Source organism: Rattus norvegicus, chromosome 2 (genome assembly GCF_021556685.1).
Source record: "Rattus norvegicus strain SHRSP/BbbUtx chromosome 2, alternate assembly SHRSP_T2T, whole genome shotgun sequence".
NCBI classification, from domain to species: domain Eukaryota; kingdom Metazoa; phylum Chordata; class Mammalia; order Rodentia; family Muridae; genus Rattus; species Rattus norvegicus.
Window position 1 is genome coordinate 87,596,184 of NC_141535.1, and position 24,832 is coordinate 87,621,015.

At 37.9% G+C, this 24,832-nt stretch overlaps 1 long non-coding RNA gene and 1 pseudogene across 1 annotated transcript in view; both read right to left on the minus strand.

The window, feature by feature from the left end:
• Positions 1-617: 617 nt before the first annotated feature.
• Positions 618-24,832, minus strand: part of LOC148006668 (uncharacterized) — an 89,616-nt gene continuing 65,401 nt past the window's right edge. The window contains exon 3 of the long non-coding RNA XR_015674319.1: positions 618-1,813. This is a non-coding gene — a long non-coding RNA (uncharacterized LOC148006668). The remainder of the gene's footprint in view (positions 1,814-24,832) is intronic.
• Eif5a-ps2 (eukaryotic translation initiation factor 5A-pseudogene 2) lies at positions 20,287-20,961 on the minus strand (annotated as a pseudogene).

Consider the following 24,832-nt stretch of genomic DNA (forward strand, 5'->3'; position numbering starts at 1 on the left):
ACCCATTAGGACTTTCATGAAGACAGGGGAAGCAGTTACACCCTGGCCTCAGTTCCTCTTTGCTTTCACATCAGTGTTTCAGGAGCCATCTTAGATCACATGTAGTATAGCAGATTAGGACTCTTTGAGAACTAGAGCAGCAGCATGTGGTCCCTTGCTCTCCATTGTGGGATGATGTCACAGGTGAGGCAGCCACAAGATAGAATGAGGCCTGTCATTGGGCAAGAAGGAAGGATGGGTGGGAGAAAAGTTTGAAGGAGGAGGAGAAAACAGGAACAGAAGAGACAGGAGAAAGAGAGTAGCTGCGGGACAACATGGAGGCTAACATTAAGATTCCACGCTGTACCTTTACAGGTTGTTATGAATGTTCTTAAGGAATAGATGTGTACCGGGCCTTGTATGTTTAGGTGGGCAATTATATCTTATCAATTGGATCAAAGGTTATTGTGTTGTGTGTTCTTTCATGTAGAGATTTAAGTGTAAGAAAGTATGTGGTGGCTAGAGACACTGGAGGAATTGGGACATGTGCTTCTGGCAAGATATCTACCAGATATCTTGGGGCACTGTGGTGCCAGATCTAGTGGGGGTAAAAGACAGCTTTTATTTTTTATAATTTTACAATACTCTATCCTACTTTTTCCTTTACAAGGTTGACTTCGTCATTCCCCATTATTATAAATATTTACTGATTTTGAGTTTGCTAGTTTTTCAGTATGAAACTAAAAGTCAGAAGCCTTCAGTGGTTATAATTTTACTATTTCAGATTGTTGCCCCATGTCTTCTTCTTGAGTAATCCTACATGGCCTGTTGAATTAAGGGTACTATACATTATCCTGAAGACTAAAGATTGAGATTCAAAAAGAAGACTATAAAATGAGATCAGAGAGCCAACAGTAGATTGTTTTGGGCTTACCATGATGCAAAGAGAAAGAAATTGACCCTTGGCATGAGTCATTTATCCAAGAGTGGTTCTAATTTATTCAGAAGAGTGCTGTTCTATTTTGGTCTGATATCTCCAATAAACATTGTTCTTTCTGTTTGATGAACAACTTGGTAAATACAATATAGAAAGGAAATTGAGAACTAACTACTATATCTTATGCACGCATATACATTGTTCTGAGTCAGGGGCATAGATGGGTCACAAAGGAAAAACAGGGAATATGCTACATTAAACTTATACAATCTGCTGAATTTATAGGTTAGTACATTGGAGGTCAAAGATACAGTAAGTCTGAGCACAATTTTTTTTCTTAAAGGCTAGTAAATTTTAAAAAGACTGAGTATACAGTGTGTAATCAGAATGAGTACATACTTATAAATGACCTCATAGCACATTATTACCTTGGTTACAGACTACAAGAAAGACATATTTAAAGGCAAGCTACTAGCAGCATTTCTCAAAAATAATCGAAAGCCATTCCCACAGATTTTTCTATACCCTAATATTATAAGAATTGTGCAATAACCAGAAAAAATTAGAACAGAGCTTAGATTTCTTTTTTAATTTAACATGTGACAAACACTCCTAAATACTCACATGCTTTACTTTCTCTAAACATAATCACAGTGCTGAAAGAAACATGCATTGTTTTTAGCACTGATTTCTGTTGAATTATCCAAAATATACATGTGTCTTAGTTAGGGTTTTATTGCTTTGAACAGACACCATCACCAATGTAAGTTTTATAATGGATGACATTTAATTGAGACTGGTTCAGACGTTCAGTCCATTATCATCAAGGCAGAGCATGGCAGCATCGTAGCATCCAGTCAGGCATGGTGCAGGGGGAGCTGAGTTCCACATCTTCACCTGAAGGAAGCCAGGAACAAACTGAGCATCCCCAGGCAGCAAGGAGGAGGGTCCCCAAGCCAACCCCCACAGTGACACACTTCCTTCAACAAGGCCACACCTTCTAATAGTGCCACTCCCTGGGCCAAGCATTTGGAAACCATCACAGCACATCAATAAAAATTGATATTTTCAATCTGCTTTATCAGATGAAAATGTGGACATTACTTTCTTTTTCTATGAATCATTTAGCATTTACATGTGCTCACATCTAGAATATCTAGAGTTGCATTCTTATGCTGTCAGTATTTGTGTTTTCTCTTTGGAGCTATTTATGAACTTCTAACTGATATACTTATGTCCTTGGTTCTTGTATATTCTATGAGGGTCTTCTATCACCTTATAGATGTCCTTTTGAACATCTCTACGTTCCCAAGTCCCCAACATTCATGAAATAATTACTCTGTCCTTGCTGCCAGCGCTGATCCTGTCTTCTCAAAATCATACCTACGTGACCTATTTAGTTTGCACACACATGTTTAACTATGGATCCTAAGACAGTATTAGCATGCTTGCAAGACTTGAATCAACAAGAGGTTCAGGTTTGTCTGCCCACTATATCAGAATCATTTTTCTATGTGTCTCCAAGCTGAAATACAATACTTTCATCCACGGTCTGCTTCCCTTCAAGGCCCATGATGCCTTTTGCCACCAGTCTCTGACATTTACCATTCCAACAAGTGGAGAGGTTATTATCTGATGCTAAAACAAAGAAGAAAAGTTCAGTTCCCATCACAAATGGTATCACAAATGGCATTGTCATCTTCAATCGCACACATGTGGTCCATTGGTGTATGTATCCAATTAGATCACCATAAGTACTATAGGAGTAGCAGGATTTCTCCCATAGCTATACAAATTTTCTTCAAGTACTAGAAAAAAATAGCATACTTTTCAGAATTCTATCTTACTAAATGTTATGCAAGATCAATCCTTTGAACCACATTATCAATCACATCACTGCTTTCCATTCTCTGAAACATAGCCAACAAAACACTGTGGATTGAGATTTAACCTACACGTTTCTTAAACTACTGACATTAGGCAGAAGTAAAATGTCTAAATAATTCCAGAACATCTTACTAACTAGACTTTCCTGTGGAAGTCACAGCCCATAAATATACTGATTCTATCCACATACAGTTAGTGATATTAGACTTCATGCTGCAGATGGTGTGTTTGCTTAAGACAACACGATAAGCAAGATAAAAATGTACAAATACCTCCAAAAAAACAACAACAAAAGAATTCATTCCAAACTGTAGAAATAAAATTAGAACTATATTGTGAAGCCATAAGCCATTTTATATATTATAAAATAGCTTCTATTACTGTGGGGGCAATATTAAACATTGAAGAAATCTTCTGGCATTAATGGGAGTGGAGTCCTTTGGTCCTGTGGAGGCTTGATACCCCAGCAGAGGGGGATGCTAGAATGGTGAGTCTGGAGTGAGTGAGTAAGTGGGAAAGCACCTCCTTTTCTTTTCTTTCTTTTTATTTTGTTTTAATCTTTATTAACTTGAGTATTTCTTATTTTCATTTCGATTGTTATTCGCCTTCCCGGTTTCCGGGCCAACATCCCCCAACCCCTCCCCATCCCCTTCTATATGGGCTTCCCGTCTCCATCCTCCCTCCATTACCACCCTCCCCCCAACAATCACATTCCCTGGGGATTCAGTCTTGGCAGTACCAAGGGCTTCCCCTTCCGCTGGTGCCCTTACTAGTCTATTCATTGCTACCTATGCAGTTGGAGTCCAGGGTCAGTCCACATATAGTCTTGGGTAGTGTCTTAGTCCCTGGAGGGTCTGGTTGGTTGACATTGTTGTTCACATGGGGTCTCGAGCCCCTTCAAGCTCAGAAAGCACCTTCTTAAAGGCAAAGGGGAGGGAGGATAGGATGGGGTTGGTTGCGAAGAGGAGACCAGAAAAATGGAAGGCACTGGAAACTGGTCAAGAGTCAGGAGGTCTTTGTCAGTCATTACTTCAGTAGAGTCCGTGCAGATTTCATAAATGATAGTTTCACTTGCAAGGACTCACATGTGGGTATGCACAACCCACTGAAAAACATGTTTGAGAAGGTTCATAGAAATATTACTTGCCATAGTCAAGAACTGGAAATGCCCTAAGGTCTCATTACCAGAAGAACATATTTGTGGCATATTTGCAAGTAAAACCTTGCAAAATTGAGTGAAAAGTCTGAGCAAAAAGTTGCTCATAAGTTTTTAATGATAAAAATGTCCCTCCCCCCAAAAACAAACAAATAAAACCAAGTAAATGAAACAAACAAACAAGGAACCCCAGTAACATACCCAGAACACAGGAGGCAGAGGTAGAAGGATCAGATTTTCAGTTCAAGGTTATTTTTGGCTACATAATAGGTTTTTAAGGACATAATACCAAGTCTCTAAAACATTGTAAGTAATATTTGACAACAAATTCTCTGCCCGAAATATCCATGATTTCATGCATGTGTATTTTCTATATTAAATAATATTCAAATTGACAAAAACTGTATTTTGTGAAGGATTGCTCACACAGGCTCTGGCTGAATGCCTGAGAATCATTAAAGCAGAGGATTCTGCACTTCTTTGCGGGCTGTTCCAACAGGGTGTCAGGTTCTGAGAAATGGCCCAATTAAATCAGTGTAAAATAGAAAAAGAATGTCTGTGGGTCTCAAGACACTATGTACTTTTAATGATGCAGACTATAGGTTCACCTACAAAAAGGAAGTGCATCTTCTAGAACTTAGACTTAACAGGAAAAGTGGAGGTTGAGACCTGTGGTGAGTGGAGTATGGTGAATGAGAGGAAGCGTTTGGGAAGCATGAAGGATTTCCCTCAGAAGAGATGGAATTTCATAGGTGGTAGATTTGTCTAGCTTCTAAAGTAATCTCCTCAAATGAAAACCATTTTTCTGATTTCATCCTTATACCATAATGTTGTGAGTATATAACTTCTTAGGTGTCATTTTACAAAGATAATAATTGTGGTCAATAACAGATGCATGGTAAGTCTACTGTATTTAATTGAAATAACATTAGTTATGCCTCAAAATATTAAATGTACAAATTTCAAGGTCACTTTGTCTGAATTAACTTTCTACAGCTGCTTACCAGATGAAACAGGTGCTGGAGTTAATGAAATGGGACACACTACTGTTGCTGTATCAAAATGCCTGACACAGCAGCTTAAGAGAGGAATGAGTAATGTGGGCCTATGGTTTCAGAATATCTCTGTTGGTTTTGGGTCTGTGGTGAGTTGATTATCATGGCAGAATATGGTGGATAAGAGCTCTTTAAGACAACCATGATGCAGAAATTGTTAACAAGAAAGGGCCAAGGTCAGCAAAACCATTTTACCTGAGCTGGGTTACTGAGAATTCTGTTCTGTCATCATTAGTTGTATGCCTTATATCTTTTCATCTTTCTGTTGAGTAAGTCAACATAAATAAATGTGCTCCTCTAACAGAAGAACACGTGATAGTGCCTGGCAATGGTCTAAGGCATACCAAAAGCAAACTTGAGTGGTTTTTCTCAAAACTACAATCTTAAAACTTAATGCAACATTATAACATGTTAATAATCTGAAAGAAAAAATTCAAACCTACTGTTCAAGCAATATCATTGGATTAACTAGAAGAAAGTCTTAAATGCTTATGTTCTGACCATAGAAAATATTGTAAAATTGTTTTCCTCCATGAGGGAGAGGGCCATGTTTGTAGAGATGCAAACCCCACAAGGATTTTAGGTACTTAAATAACTGAAACACTGCTTTGCCTTTGTGTGCTTTGTTCTATTTTGCAATTATTAAGCTTCAATGATTTTATTTTATTGTGACCTATTTTTCATAAAACACAACCCAAATGAAATCTTAAATTATTTGTCCTTCAGGAAATGCTGGTGAGGATGTGGAGAAAGAGGAACACTCCTCCATTGTTGGTGGGATTGCAGACTGGTACAACCATTCTGGAAATCAGTCTGGAGGCTCCTCAGAAAATTGGACATACCTGAGGACATACATTGAACTACCTGAGGACCCAGCTATACCTCTCTTGGGCATATACCCAAAAGATGCCCCAACATGTAACAAAGACACATGCTCCTCTATGTTCATAGCATCCTTATTTATAATAGCCAGAAGCTGGAAAGAACCCAGATGCCCTTCAACAAAGGAATGGATACAGAAAATGTGGTACATCTACACAATGAAATATTACTCAGCTATCAAAAACAATGACTTTATGAAATTCATAGACAAATGGAGGCAACTGGAAAATATCACCCTGAGTGAGGCAACCCAATCAAAGACAAACACACATGGTATGCACTCATTGATAAGTGGCTATTAGCCCAAATGCTTGAATTACCCTAGATGCACAGAACACACTAAACTCAAGACGGATGGTCAAAATGCGAATGCTTCACTCCTTCTTTAAAAGGGGAACAAGAATACTCTTGGCAGGGAATAGGGAGGCAAAGATTAAAACAGAGGCAGAAGCAACACCCATTCAGAGCCTGCCCCACATGTGGCCCATACATATACAGCCACCCAATTAGACAAGATGGATGAAGCAAAGAAGGGCAGGCGGACAGGAGCTGGATGTAGATCTCTCCTGAGAGACACAGCCAGAATACAGCAAATACAGAGGGGAATGCCAGCAGCAAACCACTGAACTGAGAATAGGACCCCCGTTGAAGGAATCAGAGAAAGAACTGGAAGAGCTTGAAGGGGCTCGAGACCCCATATGAACAACAATGCCAACCAACCAGAGCTTCCAGGGACTAAGCCACTACCTAAAGACTATACATGGACTGACCCTGGACTCTGACCTCATAGGTAGCAATGAATATCCTAGTAAGAGCACCAGTGTAAGGGGAAGCCCTGGGTCCTGCTAAGACTGAACCCCCAGTGAACTAGATTGTTGGGGGGAGGGCGGCAATTGGGGGAGGATGGGGAGGGGAACACCCATATAGAAGGGGATGGGGAGGGGTTAGGGGGATGTTGGCCCGGAAACCGGGAAAGAGAATAACAATTGAAATGTAAATAAGAAAAACTCAAGTTAATAAAGAAAAAAATTATTTGTCCTTTTAAGATCTTTATTTATTTATGGGAATACCTATGTAAGTGTAAGCCATGTGTGTGTGCAGGTACACATAATGACCAGAACAGAATTCTGGATCTCCTGGACCTGGAGTTACAGGTGATTGGGACCTCCTCAAAGTGGCGGCTGGGAATGAAACTGAAGTCCTGTGAGAAATGAGGGAGATCTCTTAACCACTGGATCATTTCTTCATAATCTTGAATTATTTTCCTTAAATAAGGTTTTGAAATTGTCTAAGTATCAGCCCAAGAAAACATAATTTTACCCCGAGGTTGTGGAAATTTTAAAATTATTGATTGATTTTGATGCCAACAGAGCTCAGGGGCCACTCGAGTGCTGGTGAGGTGCTGTGGCCTCAATTTGTTGAGCTCGAATAGTCTCCCTACCTATTCCTGAGAACAGGCTGGAAGTACAGGTATGTGGTACCATGTCTGGCTGAATTCATTTGTAATAACTGCACCTTGCTTCAGTGTTTTACTTCCTCCTACTGGTGTTGGAAAGGTGTGATATCATAGGAAATTGATGATTTAATGTAAACTTGGGTTGGTTCAGGTTTGTTTGACCAATTTTCATGTTCTTCTTAAAGAAGGATTTAGAGTGATGATATTTTATTTTTATTTTTTGGTTTCTGATACTTGCTGTTTGTATTTTTTTATTATCTTTTTTCTTGTCAAATATCCCATATTTGTCAATGTTATGACTTTTTCCACAACTTGTAAAACATCATGTAATTTTGTACTTTGGTGTTGCCTCCTGTTGCTTTCTGTCTTAGCATTTAACAGTATCTCTGCTCTTTTTTCCTTAGTTGCCTTGGGTTTTAAATTGCCGGTTTCACTGTTTGAAATGGATACTCAACCCATATCTTTTTTGTCATTCTTCTTTTTGAGGTGTGTCCTTGATGAGATAAATGGGTTAGACAGCAATGATTAAAAAAAATTCCCCAGAAAGAGGGGGGCAATGATAGAAAGCTTAGAAATGATCAAAACATTATAGAAGACTACTGTTGTTTGGGAGTGTACCACTTGAACACTCTCTGAATCAATAAGTTAAGGGGAAGAGTCCCATGCCTGGCTCTTTTTGGTTTCTAAGAAGAGTATTGTCTGCTTACTACCTGTGCAGAATAATATCAATTAAATTTTGTGTGTGTGTGTGTGTGTGTGTGTGTGTGTGTACTTACCTATAAAATTCTAAAACCAAAACTATAAAACAGAACAACCCACCAAATTTTAAAGTTAAAAAAAAAGTCAGACAAAAAAAGAACAATTACACAAATGGTCTGTTTAATTTAATTAGGCATATTTGAATGAGATTATTGTCTGCTGTCATACATGCTGGCCCTTGTAAACTGAATCACAGTTAAGTAGCACGTGACTTCAATAATTGACATTCACAGAATACTTATTATGTGATCAACTCTTTCTATGTACATTAATGCATTAACTTCTTAGTTCCTCAAAGAGAATCTAGGCTGTTTATATTATCGTTAATCCCATTTAATGAAGGATGAAATTAGGCTTTAAGAGATTAAATAGCTTGCCTAATGTCATGGCTCTTGCCAAACCTAAACCAGGCAATCTGGCTCCAGTCTCAATTCTGATGCTCCTCCTGTGATAATTTGACTAAAAATTATTATATTTCATTAGAGGTCAATGCTAAATTATCTAAACTACTCAATCCAATAGTTAATCTCAATTATATCAAGTAGAATTGGTCACCACATAATAATTAATTCTAATTTCTTTACATTTTTGTAAGTATGCTGTTTTGACGTAAAAGTGATAAAAATCATTAAAACTTAGAAAAGAAATATCAGAATTCAAAATACTTAAGTGGTTGGATTTTTCTTATGGCATTAGAATCTAGGAAATTCAATAAAGAAAAGTTATTTATACACCAACTACTTATTTTTGATGCATAGTCTCTTTGCTGTCAGCATTTTCCTTGCAAAAACTTATTTCAAAAGTAGCTTTTCCATAAAGAGTATGAGTAATAAAGGCTGTTTTAAGTAATCATAAGATTACGTGTGGTCAGGAAATCCAGGAGCCCATCACCATTCCATAAAAAAGAACTATAATTAAAATTTGAACCAAGAAAAGATAAAGCATAGACTGAAAGCCAACATCATTATATTGAATTATTTGCAGGAAAGAAATTAAAATAATTGTTCTGCATTTTTTAGGCATGTCCATATTGGAAGTTGAGTAATGCCAAAGTAGTCTCTGAAGTTTTGTATTTTCTGATCATCTTTCCATTGATCTACTCAGACCCTGCTTCTAATGGAAATAATAGCACATCCCCTGGGAAGAATGAAAGGGTGTGTAGGGTTGCATAATTTATAGTGTCCCTTCCATCAGTTCCCCACTACCATCAATTTGCAAACTAAAGACAGAAACAGCAAAAGGGTTTACAATATCCCCCAATGTACATTGTCCCAAATATGCAGTGTGTGTCACAGAAAATAGAAGTCTGTTACTATAATTATGACTTTATATGGTTTAATAAGGCCAAAAATTGATCATGTATTCTAGTATCTATGTTGCTTGTCATTATATTATCTAAGAATAAAGGTTTTACTTAAAACCTGTGACTCATAGCTGTCTCCCCTGATAAGATTGATGTCCCTATGTATTAAATGTTATCTTTAATCCAGAGTTTGTAGACAACTTAATGAATGAAGAGGAGAAGAATGGAGACTGTATTTCTTTGTCTTTTACCTATTAAATATACCCATGATTGACTGTGCAGAGCCCTAGCCTTTTGTGTCTGGTATAAACCAACATAGTGAAAAACGATATGAGAAGATAGTTACTTTGAGGTTATTAATTCAGAGTGAACAATGCACTCAGGCCTACTCATACATATCACAAGAAAGCAAGCACAAACTAGAGTCTATCTTTTAGGAGAAGACCATGTTAAAAAATGCTGAAATCTTCATAGAACATTTTTCACAACTTGTGCAAAGTTGTATTTTACAACTTATAAAATATTTCTCAACAGATCGGTCAGAGATTAAAAAACAAGTCACTTACCCCTTCTATCTGAAGCTGTCTCTAGCTCTATACTTCAGTAATTTGTTACTCATTTTCTTGCTCAAAATGGCATTAGTACTCTGCCTATAATTTTTTAATGTCTAAAAGTGGGCATGGCTTAATATATGTCTTAATGATTGAGCAAGATATCAATACTTCTTGGGCCATAGATATGCTGCTAAATGTCTTAAGACATCTCAGAATATTTAGAATACTGTTAAAACTGACTGTGGAATCCATCTTTATGAAAACAGACTCTTGGTTCACTGCACATTCTGGTATTTCCTTACATTGACCAAGTTTCTCTCTGACTAACTGCCCTGCCCATGGTTATCTATAAGGGGCCAGTGAATAAAAACCAGAAGAGATTTTGGTAATTTACTTTGTGAGCTGGCTTACTACTAATATGTTGTGTTACAAAGATTGCATCACCTCTTTTCTTGCCTTAGTATAAAGTGTTCTTGTTTTCACTTAGAGCAACAGTCTATTTCTTGTTTTCTGCACCGTTATTTTCAAAATGACTATCCGTAAATTGACTCTATAAAACCTTTGACAAAATTCTACTCCCTTTTGTAATAAAGTTCTAGAGAAGATAAAGATACAAGGGATACACCAACATAATAAAGGCAATTAACAGTAAGCCCATAGCCAAAATCAACTTACATGGAGAGAAATTCAGAAGTGTCACTAAAATCATGAACAAGGTAAGGTGGCCTATTGCCTTTTTACCTATTCAAAATAGTGCTTGAAATCACAGCTAGAGCAATAAGACAAGTGAACTTTAAGAGGAAACAAATTAGAAATGAAGAACTCTAAAGACTTTATTTTCAGATTATAGTATGAACAGTGAGCCTAAACAATCCCACCAGGAAACACCAGTGGCTGATAAACACTTTCAGCAAAATAACTGGATACAAAATTAACTCACAAATACTACCAGCCCTCCCATATACAAATGAAAAATGGGGCTGAGAAAGAAATCTGGAAAAAAACACCCTTCATACTATCCTCAAACATTATAAAAAATAGAATAACTCTAAACAAGAAAAATAAAAGGCCTGTATGATTAAAAACTTTAAGACATTTAAGAAGATATCAGAGAATTAGAAGATCTCACATACTCATGCATTCATAGGATTATTATAGTAAAAATAGACATCCTGAAGATCTCAGGTGAGGCCCCAAGTTCTGTCCCAATACCTGGCATAACTAGAACTCTGAGGACCCTGCCCAGCCAGAGGCACACATTTCTTCTGGTTTGCACCTGTGCCCAGGAATAGACCCTGGGCTCTGGCTCTCTACCTACTCTGCCCATACCCGGAGGCAGCTTGACCCACAGGAACTCTGACACACCCAGGATCTCAGGATCATAGGATCACAGAATCACAAAGACAGCTGGATCTCCGAGATTTCTGACACAACCAGGATCACAGGATCACAGGTTCACAGGTGGGACAGGCTCTAACCAGATACAGCAATGCCAGTTAGCACCAGAGATAAACAAATAGCAAGAGGCAAGCACAAGACAAAAAGCAACAGGAACACACTGGTGGGATTGCAGACTAGGATATCTATTTGGGAAATCAATCTGGCAGTTTCTCAGAAAATTAGAAATAGTTTTACCTGAAGATCTAGCACCCAAACAGTCCCATAAACCCTAAAGAGATAGAAGCAGTCATTAAAATTCTCCCAACCAAAAAAAAAGCCCAGGGTTTAGTGTAGAATTCTATCAGACCTTCAAAGAAGACCTAATATAGTCAAAACTAGTCCACAAAATAGAAACAGAAGGAACATTACCCAATTCATTCTATGAAGCCACAATTAGGGTCATACCTAAATCACACAAAGACCCAACAAAGAAAGACAATGTAAGACCAATCTCTGTTATGAACATCAATGCAAAAATACTCAATAAAATTCTTGGAAACCGAATCCAAGAATACATCAAAATGATCATCCATCATGATCCAGTAGGCTTCATCCCAGGGATGCAGGGATGGTTCAATATGTAGAAATCCATCAATATAATCCACTATATAAGCAAACTCAAAGAAAAAAAAATACAGGATCATCTCATTAGCTACTGAAAAAGCATTTGACAAAATTAAACACCCCTTCACGATAAAAGTCTTTGAAAGATCAGGAATTCAAAGCCCATACCTAAACATAGTAAAAGCAATACATCTCAAACCAGTAGCTAACGTTAAACTTAATGGAGAGAAACTTGAAGCAATCCCACTAAATTCAGGGACTAGACAAGGCTGCCCACTCTCTCCCTACTTATTCAACATAGTACTTGAAGTTCTAGCCATAACAATTAGACAACAAAAAGAGGTCAAAGGGATACAAAGTGGAAAGGAAGAAGTCAAAATATCACTAAATGAACAGGACTTGAATTGGTCTGCACCAGGTCCTTTATATATGGCTTCCAGTTTGTGTTTTTATGGCATTCTTTATTGTTAAGAATTAGTGGGCCTCTATACATATACAGCCACCCAATTAGACAAGATGGATGAAGCAAAGAAGTGCAGGCCAACAGGAGCTGGATGTAGATCTCTCCTGAGAGACACAGCCAGAATACAGCAAATACATAGGCGAATGCCAGCAGCAAACCACTGAACTGAGAATAGGTCCCCCGTTGAAGGAATCAGAGAAGGAACTGGAAGAGCTTGAAGGGGCTTGAGACGCCATATGAACAACAATGCCAAGCAACCAGAGCTTCCAGGGACTAAGCCACTACCTAAAGACTATACATGGACTGACCCTGGGCTCTGACCTCATAGGTAGCAATGAATATCCTAGTAAGAGCACCAGTGTAAGGGGAAGCCCTGGGTCCTGCTAAGACTGAACCCCCAGTGAACGTGATTGTTGGGGGGAGGGTGGCAATGGGGGGAGAATGGGGAGGGGAACACCCATCAAGAAGGGGAGGGGGAGGGATTTGGGGAATGTTGGCCCATAAACCGGGAAAGGGAATAACTCTCGAAATGTAAATAAATACTCAAGTTAAAATAAATAAATAAATAAATAAATAAATAAATAAATAAATAAAAAAAAACAAAAAGAAAGAATTAGTGGGCCTCTGTTACTTTTGATCTCTCTTGGGCTATTTGCGTTCTCTTCCTTTGTTTTGCCCAATTCCAATGTGTTAATTTTTGTTTTATCTTATCTTATTATTATCCCTTAGAAGTCTGCTTGTTTTCTAATGAGGGACAGAAAGTGACTAGGTCCAGCTTGGAGGGGAGGTGGAGAGGAAGTGGAGGAGTAGAGGGAGGGGAAGTTGTAATGTGCATTTATGTGAACCATCTTGTTTGGAAGCACCTTTCTTGCTGCTGAGAGTAAACCACAGATTACAGTACGTACCAGAGTAAGTACTTTTCATGCTTTGTTTATAATTTAATTAGCAAAGCACCTTGAAAGCGGATATAGTTTTTCACATACAGGCTATTTCAAATATAATGGGTTCCTTTGTATAAGTAGATAAGAATGGATCAATTTTTGATATGACATTTTCTTAATTTCTTTCTCAGCTTGTTTATCCTTTGAGTAGATGTAATCTACTGATTTGTTTGAGTTAATTTTATATCCAGCCACGTTTCTGAAGTTTTTCATAAGGTGTAAGAATTATCTTGTTGAATTTTTGGTATTGCTTATTTATACTATCATATCCTCAAACAGTGGATTTGGTGGATCCTCAAAAATGATTTGGTGTATCATTATGTTGAGGTTTGGACCTTGAATTCCTGATCTCTATACTACTTTTAATATGAAGGGGTGTTGTATTTTATCAAAGGGGTTTTTAGCATCTAATGAGAGGATAATGCATTTTGTTTTCTTTGAGTTTGTCTATATGGTGGATTATGCTGATGCATTTCCATATATCGAACCATCCATAGGATAAAGCCTACTTGATCATGGTGAATGATGGTTTTGATGTGTTTCTTAGATTTTTTTGTAAGAATTTTATTGAATATTCTTACATTGATATTCATAAGGGAAAATTGCCTGAAGTTCTCTTTCTTTGTTGTATCATTGTGGAGTATCTGAGTAACTGTGGCTTCAGGAAATTTATTGGGTAGTATTTCTTCTGTTTCTATTTTATGAAATAGTTTGAAGAGTATTAGAATTAGGTCTTCTTTGAAAGTCTGAGAGAATAGGGCACTAAAACCATCTGGCCCTGGGCTTTTTTTGGTTGGGAGTCTTTTTTTTTATTATTATTATTAACTTGAGTATTTCTTATATACATTTCGAGTGTTATTCCCTTTCCGGGTTTCCGGGCAAACATCCCCCTCCCCCCTCCCCTTCCTTATGGGTGTTCCCCTCCCAACCCTCCCCCCATTGCCGCCCTCCCCCCAACAGTCTACTTCACTGGGGGTTCAGTCTTAGCAGGACCCAGGGCTTCCCCTTCCACTGGTGATCTTACTAGGATATTCATTGCTACCTATGAGGTCAGAGTCCAGGGTCAGTCCATGTATAGTCTTTAGTTAGTGGCTTAGTCCCTGGAAGCTCTGGTTGCTTGGCATTGTTGTACATATGGGGTCTCGAGCCCCTTCAACCTCTTCCAGTTCTTTCTCTGATTCCTTCAACGGGGGTCCTATTCTCAGTTCAGTGGTTTGCTGCTGGCATTCGCCTCTGTATTTGCTGTATTCTGGCTGTGTCTCTCAGGAGCGATCTACATCCGGCTCCTGTCGGTCTGCACTTCTTTGCTTCATCCATCTTGTCTAATTGGGTGGCTGTATATGTATGGGCCACATGTGGGGCAGGCTCTGAATGGGTGTTCCTTCAGTCTATGTTTTAATCTTTGCCTCTCTCTTCCCTGCCAAGGGTATTCTTGTTCCCCTTTTAAAGAAGGAGTGAAGCATTCACATTTTGATCATCTGTCTTGAGTTTCATTTGTTCTAGGGATCTAGGGTAATTCAAGCATTTGGGCTAATAGCCACTTATCAATGAGTGCATACCATGTATGTCTTTCTGTGATTGGGTTAGCTCACTCAGGATGATATTTTCCAGTTGGTTGGGAGTCTTTTAATGACTGCTTCTGTTTCCAAAAGGGTTATAGGACTGTTTAGATGCTTTATCTGATCCTGATTTACCTTTGGTGTCTTGTATCAGTCTAGAAAACTCTTGCATCTCATCTAGATTTTCGAGTGTTGTTGAGTATAGGCTTTTGTAGTAGAATCTGATAATTTTTTGATTTTCCTTTGTTTCTGGGGTTATGCCTCTCTCTTCATTTCTGATTTTGTTATTTGGATACTGTGTACCCTCTAGTTGATTTGGATAAGAGTTTTTCTATCTTGTGGATTTTCTCAAAAAAAAAAAAAAACAAAAAAGAAAAACAAAAACAAAAACAAAAAACAAAATAACAACAAAAAAAACCCAGTTCCTAGTTTTGTTGATTTTTGTATAGGTCTCTTGGTCTCTACTTGTTTGATTCCAGCCCTGAATTTGATTATTTCTTGCTGTTTAATTCTCTTGCATATGTTTGCTTCTTTTTGTTCTATAGTTTTCAGATGTGTTGTTAGCTGCTAGTCTATGATCTCTCCAATTTCTTTATGGAGGCATTCAGTGCTGTTGTCCATTTAGCATCACTTTCATTGTGTCCCATAAGTTTGGGCATGTTTTTCCTTCATTTTCATTAAATTCTAGAAAGTTTATAATTTCTTTCTTTATTTCTTCCCTGACCAAGGAAAGCGTTGTTCAGCTCCATGTGTATGTGGACTTTCTGTTGTTTTCGTTGTTATTGAAGACCAGCCATGATGGTCCCATGGGATTGAGTGTTCTTGTATTTGTTGAGGCTTGTATTGCATCTGATTATAGGGCCAATTTTGAGAAGGTACCATGAGGTGCTGAGAAGGAGGTATATTCTTCTGTGACATGTTCTGTAGGCATCAGTTAAATCCATTTGTTTCAAATTTCTGTTCATTTCACTGTATCTCTGTTTAGTTTCTGTTTCCATGTCCATCAGTGAGAGTGCAATGATGAAGTCTCCCATTATTTTTGTGTGAGGTTCAATGTGTGCTTTGTGGTTTATTAGTGTTTCTTTTACAAATGTGTGTTCCCTTGCATTTGGGGCATAGATGTTCAGTATTGAGAGGCCATTTTGGTGGATTTTTCCTTTGACGAGTATATAGTGTTCTTTCTATCTTTTTTTTTTAAAATAACTTTTGGTTGAAAGTCTATTTTAGTTGATATTAGAATTGCTATTTGATGTTAGAATTTTTTTCCAGCCTTTTATTTTGAGGTAGTGTCTGTCTTTGTTACTGATGTGTGTTTCCTGCATGCAGCAAAACACTGGGTATGATCCAATCCTTTGACCTAAATCATTTAATTGGGGAATTGAGGCCATTGTTGTTGAGAGATATTAAGGAGTAATGATTGTTGCTTCTTGTTATTTTTGCTGTTATAATTGAAATTATGTTTCTTTTAGGTTTGTCATGAGAAGATTAATTTCTTGCTTTTTCTTGTGTGTTGTTTCCCTCCTTGTGTTGCAATTTTCCTTTTCCTATTCTCTGTTGGGCTATGTTAGTGGAAAGATATTGTTTAAATTTGGTTGTAAAAAAACATAAAGCTACTTAATTAACTTTGATTTCTTAACAGCCTACATTGAAACAGTTGAGTTAACTTTAAAATTTTGTTGAGATCTCTTCAGGATAGTTTTCTTTTTGCTCTTCATTTTTCTTGAGGATTGAACCAGGGCCTGGGGTGTATTAAGCACATTTTTCCCTCATGCTACATCACCAGCTGCTAGTCTTTTCACTACACTTAGGTAGATGAATACATACAGTTTTTAACTTTTGTGGCTTCCTTTTTTAAATTTTATTTGTGTGTGTGTGTGTGTGTGTGTGTGTGTGTGTGTGTGTGAGAGAGAGAGAGAGAGAGAGAGAGAGAGAGATAGACAGACAGACAGACAGACAGACAGACAGAGACAGAAAGAGAAGAAGAAGAGAAGGAGAGAGAGAGTGAGAGAGAAAGGTGTATCACTATGACATAGCACACATGGAGAAGTAAAGGACAACTTTGTGGAATCAGTTCTTTCTCTGGCCCTTTTCCTGAGTTCTAAGGATCCAAATCAGATTTAGGCTTGCACACCAAGTGTTCTTTTCTTCTGAGCCATCTTGCTAGTCTAATTTTTAATTGTATATACAGATCATTTTTATATGTATATATATTATTCATGTATATAATTATATATATTATTACATATATTATATATATATTAACTTTTAGGAAGTTAATTTGCTAATGCCATGGACAAATGTGGATTTTAGGAGGCCACTTTTTGAAGAATGAGAATTTTAAATAAAGACAGCTCATCAATATGTGGATGGAGCAGATCCAGTTGAGTATTGATATGTATTTAATAGCCTGCTTTCAAGAAAAATGTACATAGGCAAACATTTACTAGGCATTACTGATGTAAACACCTGCAATGCAGAATCTATAAATAGCTGTACATTTGGGCTGGAGAGATGGCTTAGCAGTTAATAGCACTGACTGATCTTCCAGAGGAAGATTCTCAACAACCACATAGTGGCTTACAACCATCTGTAATAGAATCCAACTCCCTTTTCTAGTGAGTCTGAAGACAGCACGAGTATACACATATACATAAAATAAATAAATATTTTAAAAAAGAGAGTGCTGAGCCAATTCTCCAGTCCAAGATTCAGTACATTAAAAAAATAGCTGTACATTTATAGTACGTTTCAAGTACCAATTTGACTCTCAGAAGATATTTTCACTGATTTTGCCAAGATTTTACAAAGTTAATTCACATTTGTGATTGAAAACAATTATCCCAAAATGAAGAATAGCTCAGGTTTTCACTTACATTAATAAGCAATTAGACAGCTAATATATACCTGAGACTTCATATTTTTCTTAAGACTTGTTAGTGACTCTATTGCTTAATCTGTTAATAATGTTTAATATTGAAAGATTCCCTTGTTATTTTGAGTGTTGGAGTATTGCTCATAATAAAATGACCAAGAGCAAAGCATATGTTAACATTTAATCTGTGCAAAGTTCAGAGCAATGTTCAATGCCAACATAATATGGGCTGTATACTTAATTTCTAATTTCTAGTAACAAAGACTTGAATAAAAGTTGTTTTATTATATCTCTCACTATTACCAAATACATAATTAAATACATACAAAATAATATTATTTTAACCAGTAGCTATATAAGCTACTAGTAAAATATTTCCTAGCTTATACTAAGTGTTTCTAAATATGATGTGCATTTTATGCTTATAACACATCTCTCTCTGGACCATGTGGGTACCTAGTGGCTGCCGTATTGAAAGAAGTAACAGGCAAGAAAACAACAAAAGTTCTAATATGAAATTCTGGCTCCTTTCTGTCTGTAGTGTAAGTACTCCAACATGGTCAACTTCAAACTAGCAAACAATGGAAAATATGCACAAGAGCATGATGTATTTGCCCCAAGAAGCCACAGCAAACATAAAATAAACAGAGACCCAATGGTATGTATAAAATAAGTGAGAACTCTTGAGCCTGAAGTATTTCTTTGCTTTTGTTTTCAGTAGAAGTTACTGAATTTTGGGTTTATGTAAACTAATTTTTAGTAATAACTATGTTTAATACCTGGTCAAGAAAATTCTTGAACATATTACATTTATCTCCCAGAAGCCAGAATAAAGCTACTGCAGCTTACAAGTAAATTGAATCATCAAAATGGATATCACAAAACTATGCCAGTGAAGTGAGCAATTTGGCTGAGAGCATCAAAGAATCACATATTTTATCTCCCTCTCAATCCAGACAGTACAAAGTTGAACAAGTTATAAGATGCAGGACAGCTGACTGACAGAAAGGTATATCTGTTTTAAGATGTTTTGCTTATCATTACAAATGGTGAGTTTACGGGAAAAGGTGACAATGGCCTTGAGTTCAGGAAGCACTGTGTTGGATTCCTCCCATTGCCACTTTGAGCTGAACAACTAAGCAGGAATCAGTCCTCCAGAAATTATTCATATATTAATAAGTGGTAGTTGAAGAGTGAAATGTGCACCTTCTTAGTTTTCTGTAATAACTGACACAATGCTGCGATTTCCAGAGTGTTCCACAAAACGCTGCTGCTGAAATTATCAATAGCTGTTCTGTTGATTTTTGCTCAGGATGAGAAAGCAACAATAATATTTCTAATATATAAAAATGATAATATTGATAAAAAATACTATACATATCCAAGGTATATATTTACACTGGAGTAAATAATGATTTCATGAATATTTATGCCAAAACCATTAAAGAAATGAGTTACATTTCACCCTAACCAACAATGTAGATCCATATAGAGTAATACCAAAATAAACTAACAAGTAAATATGTAAACAATTGCACCCTCAGAAAAAAATTAACAATAAAAGAAAAGTTGTCTGCAAGTAAGCCAGGATGACCAACTGAAGATAGCTCTTAGACGGCAAGTGAAGAAGTGAGAGAGCCCTTGTGTCAGGCAGCCTTCTGCAATTGAAATGGATGCTTCCCATGAATCTGACTCTTCAACTTAATAAGAAAAGAAAATATTTCAGCTGGCAATCTTCACCATTTTGTTCTTTAAATGATTGGCCTTTTTGTTTTGTGCCTGCACAAAGAAAGGACATCATGATAAGGAGTCTATGATAGAACAAACTGTTTTCACTGTGGTGATGGAAAACAGAGACAGGAGAGAGAAAGGTCTCATTATTACAAAGGTAATAATAAACTCCGGTAAGTAGAACACCTTCTAGTAGGCATGACTTATTAAAGGTTCCATCAAGTCCTGATGCTGCCACCTCAGAAATACCCGAAGCTCTTTTTTTTTTTTTCCATATTAACTTGTAGTTTTATTCAGGTTTGATTTTTTTTTTTAAACAAATGTGTCAGGGAGAAAACCTACAGGAAAGGGTAAAGCCCGTGGGGGCAGGGTCTTCCCAGATGCCTGAGGAGAGATCGTGCCCCCCCCCTTCTCTTCGAGGTGCTTGGGGATGAAGGACTATGGAGAACAGGGAATCGTATCACGATGAGTAGGATAAAGGGCACAAGATCATTTGCCAGAATCCACAGCTTTCTGATTCCAAATTGAATTAAAAAGAAAAAAGGAGAGTGGAACCTAAACCACAAGCAGTACCCACTCCCTTTCCCCCGATCAGGGTCGCAAGAGAATAGGCAGGTAGCTTCACCAAGGCCATGGCTCCCTCATTCCTGGTCAAGAGAGCTAAGTGAAGGGCAGGGTCTCCCTGACAGCTTGAAGGGGTGAGGAAAAACAAAGTAAAGTATCGAATACATTGAACAGGAGTCCAGCCAAGGGCCCAGCCAGTGCTGGGGGAGGGACCTCTATAGGCTCATGGATCACTGCTGCCACCACCGCCACCCTGGAAGTCATTTATTTTGCCATGGCCTTGATTGCAACAGCTGCCTCCTCTGTCATGGCAGACAACACTGTGCCCAGGATCTCTTCTCCAGTCATACTTCAATCTCCTTGTCAAAATCTCCCTCAGGCAAATGAAGGTGCTCTTGTACCTCCCCACTGTCCTGGAGCAGGGGTAGGTACCCATCTTGGGTGTCAATCAGCTGGAAGTCATTCCTTTTGATTTTTGGGGCATCCATGTATGAGTCGACAGGCAGATATCTTTAGATTTCTTTCCAGTAAAAATATCAATACCAACCAGATAGAACTTGGCATGGCCATCTTTGCCAGTTTTCAAAGTAGACATCTCGACAATCTTACATGGCTGGCCCTTGAGCACCACAAAACTATTCTTACATGATGCTGGACACTGCATTGGGAAGGTGGCTGAGGCCTCTGCATCTCCTGTCTTGAAGTCCAAATCATCTGCCATTTCAAGAGGCTTCCATTCCAACTAGCTCGAACGAACGCATTGACTCGACCTGGCCCACTGGGGACCCAACCGCTGCCTCCCAACTGTGCTGTTTTCACCGCCACCACCTCTAGCAGCACCACCACCGCTGCTACATCCTGGTCTTCTCCAAAGTTCTTAAGACACTGGCCTTTAGCAGCTTTAGCATTCCTGATCCAAAATGAAAAATAGAATTCCTGTTAGCTTTGGGCATCCTGTTCAAGCTATTATTTTTAAAAAGTGAAAAGGATTTCTGGTTTCTGCCTGTGCCCTGAGCTGAACCGCTTCCACAGTTCTCTGTACCCAAATCCCAATGGGGGAGAGAGCTGGACTCTCAGAAGTGCAGACAACCCTGAGAGCTCAGGGGAGACCTCCTCTTCTGCTCACATTCCTGGCCCAAGAGGAACCTGCCTAGTGCCCTCTGGATATGGGAACCTAGGAGCAGTTAGCAGCAGGACCCTTCTGGTTTCTGCCTGAGTCCAGAGCTGAAAGCAAGTCATTGCCTGGTGTGCTGACACCCTGGGAGCAAAGGTAGGACCAAAATTTCTGCTCCAAGCAACCTACCTGGAGTGTCTAGGTCGCACAAAACCAGGAGCAGCTCTCTGTTCCCATATCCGGCTAAAAGAAAACAGGTTTACAGGAGTGCTGACACAGAGGCTTCCAACAAGGTCAAGTCACCATCAGAGAGAGCAAGACAAGCTAATACCAGAGACAACCTGATAGCAAAAGGCAAGCACAGGAACCTAAGCAACAGAAACCAAGACTACTTGTCATCATCAGAGCCTAGTACTCCCACCAAAGCAAATACTGGATGTCTAAACACACTGGAAAAGTAAGATTTGGATTTAAAATCACTTCTCATGATGGTGACAGAGGACTTTAAGAAGAACATAAATAATTCGCTTAAAGAAATACAGGACAACACCGGTAAACAAGTAGAAGCCCTTAAAGAGGAAACAAAAAATCCCTTAAAGAACTATAGGAAAATGCACCCAAACAGGTAAGGGATTTGAACAAAACCATCCAGGATTTAAAAATGGAAATAAAAACATTAAAGAAATCACAAAGGGAAGCAACCATGGAGATAGAAAACCTAGGAAAGAGACCAGGAGTCATGGATGCAAGCATCACGAACAGAATATAAGAGATAGGAGAGAGACTCTCAGGGGCAGAAGATACCACAAAAAACATTGACACAACTGTCAAAGATAATGTAAAACGTAAAAAGCTCCTAACCCAAAAATTCCAGGAAATCCAGGACACAATGAGAAGATCAAACCTAAGGATAATAGGTATAGAAGAGAGCAAAGATTTACAAATTAAAAGGCCATTAAATATCTTCAACAAAATTATAGAAGAAAACTTCCCAAACATAAACAAAGAGATGCCCATAAAGATATAAGAAGCATACAGAACTCCAAATAGATTGGACCAGAAAAGAAATTCCCCCTGTCACAAAATAGTCAAAACACCAAAGGCACAAAACAAAGATTATTAAAAGCAGAAAGGGAAAAAGTTCAAGCAACATATAAAGGAGGAACTATCAGAAATAAACAAATTTCTTATCAGAGGAAGCTGAGAATCCGGAGTAGATGCCATAGAGACACTGAGAGAACACAAATGTCAGAACAGTCTACTGTATGCTCAATTAAAATAGATGGAGAAACCCTTAGCCAGACTAATGGGAGAGCACAGAGAGTGTGTCCAAATTAACAAAATCAGAAATGAAAAGGAAGACACAACAACAGAATCTGAGGAAATTTAAAAAATCATCAGATCCTATTACAAAAGCCTATATTCAGCAAAAATGGAAAATCTGGATGATATAGACAATTTTCTAGACAGATACATGTTACCAAAGTTAAATCAGGATCAGATAAACCATCTAAACAGTCCCATAACTCCTAAAGAAATAGAAGCAGTTATTAAAAGTCTCCAAACAAAAAAAAAAGTTCAGGACCAGATGGGTTTAGTGAAAAATTCTACCAGACCTTCATAGAAGACCTTATACCAATAATTGCCCAAACTATTCCAGAAAATAGAAACAGAGGGAGCACTACCCAATTCCTTCTATGATGATACAAGTATGCTTAAACCAAACAAAGACCTAACAAAGAAAGACAACTTCACTCCAATTTCCCTTATGAATATCAATGCAAAAATACTCAATAAATTTTGCACAAACTGAATCCAAGAACACATCAAAATGATCATCCATCATGATCAAGTACACTTCATCGTACTGATGCAGGAATGGTCAATATAAGAAATCCACCAATGTAACCCACTATGTAAACAAATTCAAAGAAAACAAAAACATGATCATCTCATTAGATGTTGAGAAAAGCATTTGACAAAATTCAACACCTCTTCATGGTAAAAGACTTAGAAAGATCAGGAATACAAGGCCCATACCTAAACACAGTAAAAGCAATATACAGCAAACCATTCACCAACATCAAACTAAATAGAAAGAAACTTGAAGTAATCCCACTAAAATCAGGGACTAGACAAGGCTGCCCACTCTCTCCCTACTTAGTCAATATAGTGCTTGAAGTTCTAGCCAGAGCAATCAGACAACAAACGGATGTCCAAGGGATACAAAATGGAAAGGAAGAAGCCAAAATGTCACTATTTGCAGATGATATGATAGTTTACTTAACTGACCCCAAAAGGTCCACCAGAAACTCCTAAATCTGATAAACAACTTCAGCGAAGTTGTTTGGTATAAAATTAACTCAAACAAATCAGTAGCCTTCCTCTACTCAAAGGTAAACAATCTGAGTAAGAAATTAAGGAAATAACAACCTTCACAATACTCACAAATAATATAAAATGCCTCAGTGTGTCTCTAACCTAGCAACTGAAAGATCTGTGTAACTAGAACTTTAAGTCTCGAAGAAAGAAATTGAAGAAGACTTCAGAAGATGGAAAGACCTCCCACGCTCATGGATTGGCAGGATTAATATACTAAAAGTTGCCACTTTGCCAAAAACAATCTACAGATTCAAGGCAATCTCCATCAAAATTCCAACTCAATTCTTCATAGAGTTACAAAGAGCAATTTGTAAATTCATTTGGAATAACAAAAACCCAAGATAACAAAAACTATCTTCAACAATAAAAGAAATTTCACCATTCCGGACTTCAAGCAGTATTACAGAGCAATAGTGATAAAAAGTGTATGGTATGGGTACAGAAACAGGCAGGTAGATCAATGGAATAGAATTGAAGACCCAGAAATGAACTCATGCACCTATGATCACTTGGTCTTTGACAAAAGAGCTAAAACCATCCAGGGGGAAAAGATAGCATTTTCAACATGGCGCTGGTTCACCTGGAGGTCAGCATGTAGAAGAATGCAAATTGACCCATTCTTACAGCCCTATAAAAGCTTAAGTCCAAGTGGATCAAGGACCTCCACAATAAACCAGATACATTCAAACTAATAGAAGAAAAAGTGAGGAAGAGCCTGAACACATGGCCACTGGGGAAAATTTCCTAACAAAAATACCAGTGGTTTATGTTCTAAGATCAAGAATTGACAAATGGGACCTCATACAACTGCAAAGCTTCTGAAAGGCAAAGGACACTGTCATTAGGACAAAACAGCATCCATCAGATTGGGAAAAGAACTTTACCAATCCTACATCTGATAGAGGGCTAATATCCAAAATATACAAAGAACTCAAAAAGTTAGACTCCTGAGAGCCAAAGAAGCCTATTAAAAATGGGGTACAGAGCTAAACAAAGAATTCTCATCTGAGGGATATCAAATGGCTGAGAAGCACCTAAAGAAATGTTCAACATCCCTAGTCATCAGGGAAATACAAATCAAAACAACCCTGAGATTCTGCCTTACACTGGTCAGAATGGCTAAGATCAAAAATTCAGGTGACAACAGATGCTGGGGAGGATGTGGAGAAAGAGGAACACTCCTACACCTTTGGTGGGATTGCAAACTGGTACAACCACTATGAAAATCAGTCTG